Source organism: Salmo salar, chromosome 09, assembly GCF_965601325.2.
Source record: "Salmo salar chromosome 09, fSalSal1, whole genome shotgun sequence".
Classification (NCBI taxonomy): domain Eukaryota; kingdom Metazoa; phylum Chordata; class Actinopteri; order Salmoniformes; family Salmonidae; genus Salmo; species Salmo salar.
Genome location: NC_138299.1, coordinates 94,869,534 through 94,880,941, shown reverse-complemented (window position 1 = coordinate 94,880,941; position 11,408 = coordinate 94,869,534). Strand labels below are relative to the sequence as shown.

At 44.1% G+C, this 11,408-nt stretch overlaps 1 long non-coding RNA gene across 1 annotated transcript; it reads right to left on the bottom strand.

Moving 5' to 3' along the window:
- Nucleotides 1–366: 366 nt before the first annotated feature.
- On the bottom strand, nucleotides 367–7,373 carry LOC106612213 (BTB/POZ domain-containing protein KCTD12). Its single transcript, XR_014378838.1, has one exon. It is a non-coding gene; the product is annotated as a BTB/POZ domain-containing protein KCTD12 (long non-coding RNA).
- Nucleotides 7,374–11,408: the final 4,035 nt, after the last annotated feature.

The window sequence follows — 11,408 nt, the reverse complement described above, 5'->3', positions numbered from 1 at the left end:
TTCAAGGCTAAGCTACAGTATAAGGCCTACTGTGTCCCTGGCTCTCTCTACTCCACTCTCCAGTCCACACATAGAGCACCAGTCCTAATTTGCCTGGTGCTAGAGGGCTCTAGTAGCAACACTCTAGATTCTAGAACACTCCGGAGCACTCTATAGCTACATTCCAGTAGATTCCAGAACACTCCACAATACTCCCTCTCTCACATGTTGTGTTCTGAAGGACATGTGAAGACCCAGAGGGTGACAAATATGATAACAGAAAGAGGAGGTACTGTAGATGACACAGTGTTATGAATGCATGCTTAGTGGAACTGTCTTGCCGTACAAGACTCTGGACAGCATATTAAAAAAGGTAGATAAGAACCATTCATGATAAAATGTCTTTATTGTACGATCACAACATGGTATTCTGGTTTACACCTGCTCGCTATATGGCTCACAACCAAACATGCTAGACTTTTCAAACCAGGTTTAGATGACCATCCGGGATAGCTTCAGCGTATCTACGTGATACTCTTACATCAGTGTTTTTTTCTTATTTTAATTTCACCTTTATGTAACCAGGTAGGCCAGTTGAGAACAAGTTGTCATTTACAACTGCGACCTGGCCAAGATAAAGCAAAGCAGTGCGACAAAAACAACAACACAGAGTTACACATGGGATAAACAAACGTACAGTCAATAACACTATAGAAAAATATACAGTGTGTGGAAATGGAGTAAGGAGGTAAGGCAATAAATAGGCCAATGGTGGCAAAGTAATTACTGTTGAATGCTGAGCCTCATAGTTAACCACAGAGGTATAGACCTGTAGCATGGACACTACCTTCTGAAATTCCCTCAATGTGCTTCTACACCTCGCAGCTAATGGCTTGCTATGGCGTTTTACACTACGATGTGGATGTGCAGTCACTCACTGACGAGACAAAACCCACACTCATACCACCACCTCATTAACTCCAGACTCAGTTTGGATTGGTCGGAAAAACATTCCAGGCACTGTGACAACACACTATAGAGGATTCCACTGCCATCATCCCAAAATAGACAGATCTAGAAGAGAAAGACGCAGCACATAACGATTTTAACGTGTGTGTGTGTGTGTGCGTGCGTGCGAGTGCCAGACTGAGAATATTTTGAGAGCTTCCGACGTCTAAGCCATTTAAACATTTATGACTTACTCACTTTATATAAGGTTATGATTCATTGACTTGATTCATACTTAATAGACTCACTCACCTCACTTTATATAAGGTTATGATTCATTGACTTGATTCATACTTAATAGACTCACTCACCTCACTTTACATAACAAGGACATGATGTGTTGAGTGGATTCATACTTAATTGTTCAAAAAATATCTATATATTTTTTACACATCACACACAAGTCAACACCATCCAACAAGGTCTCAGTCTCACAGCAAAATTAGATGTTCAGCCACGTTCTCCTGCTGCTCTGTATCGTTCCATTTTTCCAAACGTCAACTTTCAAAGTTAAAGGTTAAGTTTAGGCACTCATTCCAAATGGTTAAGGTTTGGGAAAGGGTTGAAACCAGAAATAAAAACCAGTGTCCACAACTGGAATCAAACACCCAACCTTCTGATCCAGAGTCAAGGGATTACCCAAGCCTACTTGATGATAATAGCACTCACTTTGTCCCTAGTGGCTGGTTTTGAAGTCATTTCCCAACGTACTCAGGACATGGATTGTTGTCCAATTTTGACGCCAATGAAGAACGACCTGTCTGCACCATCGCCCACAAATGGTACGTCTTACTGTTTGAGCACCAGAGAGGGCAATGGGAGAAAAATACTCCTTTGGCTTAAAACAGAGACTTTGTTTTCTCTGTTTCGATGGAAACCAGTGATCCCTGTTTGCAATCTACCTGACCTGGCTATTGCTCAACAACAACTATGTTTAGTAATGTCTGGTGACTGACTGATACTAGGTTACTACAGTAGTAATGTCTGGTGACTGATACTAGGTTACTACAGTAGTAATGTCTGGTGACTGACTGATACTAGGTTACTACAGTAGTAATGTCTGGTGACTGACTGATACTAGGTTACTACAGTAGTAATGTCTGGTGACTGACTGATACTAGGTTACTACAGTAGTAATGTCTGGTGACTGACTGATACTAGGTTACTACAGTAGTAATGTCTGGTGACTGATACTAGGTTACTACAGTAGTAATGTCTGGTGACTGACTGATACTAGGTTACTACAGTAGTAATGTCTGGTGACTGACTGATACTAGGTTACTACAGTAGTAATGTCTGGTGACTGACTGATACTAGGTTACTACAGTAGTAATGTCTGGTGACTGATACTAGGTTACTACAGTAGTAATGTCTGGTGACTGACTGATACTAGGTTACTACAGTAGTAATGTATGGTGACTGACATACTAGGCTACTACAGTATATTCATGTCTAATTAAGAAAGAGAGATAGAGACAGAAAGAGGTGCAACGTCTTGGAAGTATACAATTACATTTATAGGCCTGTGGTCCCTTCAGTAAAAACATTTGAAAGGATTTACTTGTGAAATATTTTATATTCTTTTAACACTTTTCAGTTACAACACTAATAATATCAATGAGAGCGTACACAACTCTACTGAAATATGTCACCCTACTTTACCAGCTTAGTTACTAAACAAGTCATAAAAGGATGTACAATGCAAGTGTAATAGAAGATAAATAACACATTTGAATTGACAGATTACATTTTCCTTTTGCCTGCTGTATAACAAAAGGAATAAGCTGACGCACACCCAAAAACTGTTTCGTAGAGGTTCTGATTAACGGAGAGTAAGCTATGAAAAGAAAGTCACACACTAATTATGTTCCTAAACATTTAGTAGGTATAGCAACCAACATTTTACAGGGTGTATTGTATACCTACTGTATGACAAACATGTTTTTTTTCCCCCATTGCTGTTTGGTCTATGTTTGACTTGTGACATCGACACTGAAGCTGACACTGTTGACTCAATGCTGCTGTCAACACTGTACTATCATACTCTAGCGATATCCAATAAAACATTTATCTTCTGTCAGCCATTCAGAATGTCTTGTTCACACCTTCACTCAAATTAAAATCACTGTCTACCGAACCGTCAAGGCAGTTTCTTCAACAAGAGTTTCTCTTTATCAGGGTGAATATTCTGTACTTTACAAGTCATATTACTAGATGATCCATTGATTATTACTGGTACAAGTCTTGCCTTTTCAGATAATTAGTGTTCCTTGGTATTTGGAGAGGATTCTAAGCTTTATTTTACCTACTGAGGTACTGTAGGTTCAAGTTGTGAAGTTGTTGTTGATAAGCAGACTTGTCCTGAGGCTATACCTGAAAATGACCCCTACCACTTAACTCCGCTTAACCTTTAACCATTCACACTTTCTCCTGTTACTGTGGTTATAGTTGCTGTGGGAACAATTACTGTTCAGTCCAACTACAGTCAAATTCTAAAATACAACTGGTGTGACTGTACTGACGACGTGCACTTAACCAGTGATTTAGCACTTATAAGAGGTGTACTTATCAGGAATCAACTGTACTACAACATTCCCCAAAAATATGCACAATATCCATGTCCTATCCAAAGTCCTGTCCTGTTGTTTAGCTGCTAGATTTTTGAGAGAATGTCATTCTTTGGCTGGTAATGGCATAAACCTATCTCCTTCTCATGGGTATACACATTACAGTCAATGAAAGCTACCAAATATCAAAGAGCTTAAAACTGTAATACTGAACTGAATAGAAGAGCTTGGGATAGATAGAGTAAAAACACACTCCAATGAGAAAAATGATTGTCCTTCATAAATGTAAACCACAGTTTCAGAAGAGGGCTAAGAGCCAAAACACTGTGGGCATTCATTAACAAACGTATCCCTGTAAAAATGTTACTGTTTGAAGAAAGTAAAAAACAGAGAGTTGGTATTTAAACCAAGATGAGAGGAGGAGGAAGAGTATGAGGATGAGTAGAAGGAGAGGTTTTGTGGACATTGTGATGTAACACTTCACATCTCCTCTGGTCTTCCAGGCATGGGCCATGGGCAATTAGAATTCTCAACACTCCATCGAACAATCAAATAACACACTTCAAGCACCCTATTCCCCATGTAGTGCACTAGTTTTGACCAGGACCTGCATAGGGCTTTGGTCAAAAGTAGTGCACTACATAGAGGATAGGGTGCCATTTCCGACAAACCCTCAACCTGTACTACAACCACTCTGTACTAAAACCACTTATTTCTCTTTCTTGCAGTCAAATACAATCTTTTCTCGCATTTTTCCTCCCTTGTTTGTTAGCTTTGACTCTCGGACAAGACCCAGCGTTGTTTTTCTAACATTAAGAATCCCCTCTAGAATGCAAATACCTGGGTTGTCCTAAAGAAGACATACGTGAACAGCTCGAGAGGATATTGTTGGTCCATATAGGTCCTCTTTTCCCTTATAAGGAGTTCACTGTGCTTTTTTTCTGAGACAAGATGGCAATCATGTTAGCTGGTTGTCTTTACAAGCAGAGACTTAACAAAAAGGTGAGACGTTATCTTTACAAGAAAAAGATGATAATTCATTTTTTTATTTTACCTTTATTTAACTAGGAAAGTCAGTTAAGAACAAGTTCTTATTTTCATTGACGGCCTAGGTACAGTGGGTTAACTGCCTTGTTCAGGGGCAGAACGACAGATATTTACCTTGTCAGCTCGGGGATTCGACCTTGGGGATTCGATCTTGCAACCTTTCGGTTGCTAGTCCGACGCTCTAACCACTAGGCTACCTGCCGCCCCATTTGACTAGTAAAAGAGAATGGCCCCTTTCCCAACAGTTTGGTCTCAGACATATCATAAGGAAAATAAGAAGAGGGGAAGGAGGAAATGAAAGACTTTCGTATTGTGTGACACTTTGCTCTTGTTTGTGCCGGGCTGGCCACTCTCTCTCTCATTCCTCTAGGCTGCTTAGATGTCACATTATTTGGCCATTTTAGTTCAGAGGAGTAGGAGGGTCTGTTGGAGTAAGCAGCAGCAGAGGTTCAGAACAAAATAGTACTTCAATCTAGGCCCTTTTCCGATTGGCCCCTCCAGCCTGCTAAAGTTAGTTATACACAGACCAGGCAGGGCCTGAACTGGACTAAACAAGCTCTTTTACACACAGCATTGTCCTTCACCAAGGCAAATACTATATACAGGAGGAAGGACAGTACATGGAGGGTGGGGGGGCAGTCTCTGTAGGATGGTTAGGGGGGCTGTGGTTGGGTCTCTGAGGCTTGGTGCGGGGGCGATGGTTCAGGATGGTTCTGGATTCCTGCTCGAAGCAGGAATCCAGGGCTGGTGGCGGGGGGGGGGGGGGGGGGGGGGGCAAGGGCTGGAGGCTAGGGAGCACTAAGGGGGCCAACAAGCCAGGGGGCAGGTGCTGGGGGGCAGGGGCTGGAGGCTGGGGTCCAGGAGGCAAGGGAATAATTGATGGATCCAGGGATGCAAGGGGGCCCAGGACTGGATACAGGGAGGCAAGGGGACCCAGGGCTGGATCCAGGGAGGCAAGGGGACCCAGGGCTGGATCCAGGGAGACAAGGGTAGAGGAGGCTGGATGCTGGGGACCACTAGCGGGACCGGGGACCAGGGATGATGATGATGGTCTCACTCACGGTAGAACACGTATTCAGTGTAGCTGGTCCAGATCTTGTCGTCCGTCTGCTCGTGAGCGAAGGCGCAGGTCCCCGTGGAGTTACAGGCCACCATGTGAAACCCGGCGTCCGCCAGCCTGTCAAAGGCCTGCTCCAGGAAGGTGAATTTGAGGTAGTATCGTGACGTGTAGCGCTCTGGGGGTCGGTCTGGGTCCCGGCTCTCGTTCAGCGTCTCCCCAAACACCTCTTTAGCCAGCGACGTCTTGCCACAGACCATAATGCGAGCAACACGTCTGAACTTGGCATCGGTCTGGCTGTCGCGCCCCAATGTATAAGAGCCGCGATAACCGATGGTGATGAATCCCGAGCGTTTACCGTCTCCACTGGGGACCAGACTGGCGCAGGCGGCAGTGCCCAGCGAGGCCAGGTTGCGCCCGGTTTCAATGCCCGGCGAGGAGTCCTCCGGGTCGCTCTGACACCCCTCGTCGCCTAGCGAGTTCTGCTTGCTGAATTTGGGCGCCAGAATCTTTACGAGCTCAGGTAGGATGAAGAACTCAGCCTCCCGCTGCAGGCGACCCCGCTCTGGGAAGTGGTCTGGGAGCACCAGCTGCTGATCTCTCATGTAGTCCAGAATATACCGGAACAAGAAACCATCCCGGTCCACAAAGAAACGGCCCTTGGTGTCCCTCGCCAGACCTTTGGTGGATTTCCTGTTAAACATCTCCCACAGGAGAGAGTCTGGTACGCTGATAAGGGTTGAGTAGCGAGTGATGTACACCTGGCCACCCACATTCAGCTCTACTATCTCAGGGAAGATTACTTCTTCCCCTAATGGAATGCTGGGGGTGTTATCTGGCAGAGCCATGACTATTGTCGTTCTGTCGTTCTGTTACAGAGAACTCTGCAACCCTACTCCTACTGTCACCTTGCTAGTGAGGTGGGGAGATTTGTTTCCAAGTTATAGCCTACAACTGTACACAGCAGCTCAGAATAGGTTACTTGCGTTCATATGAAATACATTTGAATAAAATTAAAAAATAGTTTTCTGTTGTCAAAATTAACAAAAGGGTATTTCTGAAACCCTAAAAGGTGATCAGCTGTTAAAAAAGGGCTTATCTACAGCAGCGCATTATTCCTAACAGAGCAAAGCAATCATCTAAACTGCAGTTATATCATCTCAGGCCGTTAATAGCAAAATTTGACAACACGAAGAAATCTATTCTAACTACAGGGATAGTTTCTGGTAGCTAAAACACCTTGTGTCCATGTTCTTTACGCGTAAACCAATGGAATATCCTGAATATTGCACCCGAGGATTGAAACAAAATAGCCTACCAAAATCTTTCACGCATGCATCTCAACGACTCTTGTCTATATATGGAGAACAGTCCGGAATGGATAATAGCCCACAGCCGTCCTTGATCGTTTCCTCTTATTTCGCTCGATTGTCTTGACTCAAAAATACAGAAGGTGGAACTTCAGTACAATCCATAATTGGGGGTGTCGGTTTGAGTACGGATCAGGAATAGCTAATAAAGGAAGCAGAATTCTCAGACGAAATGCGAGCTAGAGCCGTGAACAAAAACACCTCTAGCCGTGCCATCGCCGAGGGGACGACGCTATCTGTCTTTCGTTCTGTAGGTTTTCTCCTCCCGTAGCAATAGCCACTCTCTTATGCCATCCCGGAGAGCTCTGCTGCTGCAAAAAGTACCGTAAATAATCAGCCCCGTTAAACCCCACCTACCTGCCGGTGACGCGCTCTAGCTTTGCCCCGGCCCGGTCAGTGTTTATATTATGCAAAACTAACAGTTTCACTTACAGCTATAAACACAAAGGCAGATCTATGATTGTTTAGATGATTCATCAAATGGAATTGTGGAGATGCTTCATCATTTGGTGTCATATCATTGCTGTCATGAGCCATATAGCAAAGCAATTGAGATGCCAATTTGATTTGCAATGTCAATTTCAATGAATTTGTCCTTTTTTGAACATCAACTGTGAATAGTATAGTAAACAGGGGTGTAAATGACCAACTAGGGGTCCTTAGAATTGTCATTAACAGTCCTTATAATAAAACTCAGATCCCTATAATAAAACAGAGGACGGCAGCGACACCTATCGGATATAACTACAACAATGGCAAATACCCAAGACTAAATACAAAACATTTAGCACTCCGTAAAAACGTTAGATATAATTTGAATTCCAAATAAAAAAGAATAATTTCTAAATTGCATTGTAATTAAGATCACTTTATTGGTCGATTGCACACAAGGTCCAACCAACATTTTACTTACGCTATTAACCCAACCCCTCTGAAAGACACACACACATATACCGTTTTTGGGGGAGAGGTGCGGGGGCTGCCAGACTGGGTGCCCAGGGAGTTTTTGTAGTGGGGGGTTAAGTGCCTTGTTCAAGGGCACAAAAGCAAGCAATGGTATCTAGGATTTGATACCAGCAACCCTTTGTTTGGTAGCCTGCTCACTTCCCGACAGAATTTTCCTGTCTGATCCGGGATTAGAACAGGTAACCCTCCTGCTGCTGGCTCGCCTCTCTTACCACTAGGCTACATGCGCTCGCCTTTCCAACCACTAGGTTACCTGCCTACCTGGCAGCTAGCCTAGCGGTTAGAACAACACAAGATTTGAGCCACATTCACGTGCCTTGTTTATAAGATATTTGATTTGCAATTGCACCTTAGAATAAACTGCTGGTCAATAAGATGTTGCCTGGTTGATGATTAAGGCACCCTATTAGAACAGGGAGTATTCCAATCACTTCTACAAGAGTCCCTCCTGACACACCAGTGTTCCAGCTCCTACAGGAGTCCCTCCTGACACACCAGTGTTCCAGCTCCTACAGGAGTCCCTCCTGACACACCAGTGTTCCAGCTCCTACAGGAGTCCCTCCTGACACACCAGTGTTCCAGCTCCTACAGGAGTCCCTCCTGACACACCAGTGTTCCAGCTCCTACAGGAGTCCCTCCTGACACACCAGTGTTCCAGCTTCTACAGGAGTCCCTCCTGACACACCAGTGTTCCAGCTCCTACAGGAGTCCCTCCTGACACACCAGTGTTCCAGCTCCTACAGGAGTACTCCTGACACACCAGTGTTCCAGGGGGGAGAAAATGTGTCAGGAGGGTAGTGGAAGTGGACAGTTGAATCCCCTCTCTCGCGCTGTCTCTCACACATGCACACACAGTCCATCTGAATCATTAGTTCTTTCTCTCACCAATCAGTTCCCTGATTTTCCTGAGGACCTCTCTCATTGGATCCAATACGCACCCTGCCCCACAACACCTAGATCTGCCCATTGTTCAATGAAACAGTGTGTATGTACAGTGCATTCAGAAAGTATTCAGACCCCTTGACTTTACTCACATTTTGTGACGTTACAGCCTTATTTTAAAATGGATTTAATAGTTTTTTTCCCTTAACGATCTACACACACACACAAAAAAAAGAGTTGGGGAAATTTTGGCAAATGTATTAACTCCAGAGATGTTGGATTGGGTTCAAGTCCGGGCTCTGGCTGGGCCACTCAAGGACATTCAGAGACTTGTCCCCAAGCCACTCCTGCGTCGTCTTGGCTGTGTGCTTAGGGGCGTTGTCCTGTTGGAAGGTGAACCTTCGCCACATTCTGAGGTCCTGAGCGCCCTGGAGCAGGTTTTCATCAAGGATCTCTCGCTCCGTTCATCTTTTCCTCGATCCTGACTAGTCTCCCAGTCCCTGCCGCTGAAAAACATCTCCACAGCATGATGATGCCACCAACATACTTCACCGTAGGGATGGTGCCAAGTTTCCTCCAGAAGTGACGGTTGACACTGCAGAAAGAGAGAAAAGAGTCATGTCTATTGACTACTGAGAGAGAGAGGAGTCATGTCTATTGACTACTGAGAGAGAGAGGAGTCATGTCTATTGACTACTGAGAGAGAGAGGAGTCATGTCTATTGACTACTGCAGTAAGAGAAGAGTCATGTCTATTGACTACTGAGAGAGAGAGGAGTCATGTCTATTGACTACTGAGAGAGAGAGGAGTCATGTCTATTGACTACTGCAGTGAGAGAGGAGTCATGTCTATTGACTACTGAGAGAGAGAGAGGAGTCATGTCTATTGACTACTGAGAGAGAGAGGAGTCATGTCTATTGACTACTGAGAGAGAGAGGAGTCATGTCTATTGACTACTGAGAGAGAGAGGAGTCATGTCTATTGACTACTGAGAGAGAGAGGAGTCATGTCTATTGACTACTGAGAGAGAGAGGAGTCATGTCTATTGACTACTGCAGTGAGAGAGAAGTCATGTCTATTGACTACTGCAGAAAGAGAGGAGTCATGTCTATTGACTACTGCAGAAAGAGAAGAGTCATGTCTATTGACTACTGAGAGAGAGGAGTCATGTCTATTGACTACTGAGAGAGAGAGGAGTCATGTCTATTGACTACTGCAGAAAGAGAAGAGTCATGTCTATTGACTACTGCAGTAAGAGAAGAGAGAGAGGAGTCATGTATATTGACAACTGAGAGACAGAGGAGTCATGTCAATTGACTACTGCAGTAAGAGAAGAGAGAGAGGAGTCATGTATATTGACAACTGAGAGACAGAGAGGAGTCATGTCAATTGACTACTGCAGTAAGAATTAGAAGTCATGTCATGTCCATTGACTACTGCAGTAAGAGAGGAGTCATGTCTATTGACTACTGCAGTGAGTTAGAAGTCATGTCATGTCCATTGACTACTGCAGTGAGAGAGGAGTAATGTCCATTGACTACTGCAGTGAGAGAGGAGTAATGTCCATTGACTACTGCAGTGAGAGGAGTAATGTCCATTGACTACTGCAGTGAGAGAGGAGTCATGTCTATTGACTACTGCAGTGAGAGAGGAGTCATGTCTATTGACTACTGCAGAAAGAGAAGAGTCATGTCTATTGACTACTGCAGTGAGAGAGAGGAGTCATGTCTATTGACTACTGCAGTGAGAGAGAGGAGTCATGTCTATTGACTACTGCAGTAAGAGAGAGAGTGGATTCATGTCTATTGACTACTGCAGTAAGAGTGAGGAGTCATGTATATTGACTACTGCAGTAAGAGAGAGAGTGGATTCATGTCTATTGACTACTGCAGTAAGAGTGAGGAGTCATGTCTATTGACTACTGCAGTGAGTTAGAAGTCATGTCATGTCCATTGACTACTGCAGTGAGAGAGGAGTAATGTCCATTGACTACTGCAGTGAGAGAGGAGTAATGCCCATTGACTACTGCAGTGAGAGAGAGGAGTCATGTCTATTGACTACTGCAGAAAGAGAAGAGTCATGTCTATTGACTACTGAGAGAGAGAGGAGTCATGTCTATTGACTACTGCAGAAAGAGAAGAGTCATGTCTATTGACTACTGCAGTAAGAAAAGAGAGAGAGGAGTCATGTATATTGACAACTGAGAGACAGAGGAGTCATGTCAATTGACTACTGCAGTAAGAGAAGAGAGAGAGGAGTCATGTATATTGACAACTGAGAGACAGAGAGGAGTCATGTCAATTGACTACTGCAGTAAGAGAAGAGAGAGAGGAGTCATGTATATTGACAACTGAGAGACAGAGGAGTCATGTCAATTGACTACTGCAGTAAGAGAAGAGAGAGAGGAGTCATGTATATTGACAACTGAGAGACAGAGAGGAGTCATGTCAATTGACTACTGCAGTAAGAATTAGAAGTCATGTCATGTCCATTGACTACTGCAGTAAGAGAGGAGTCATGTCTATTGACTAC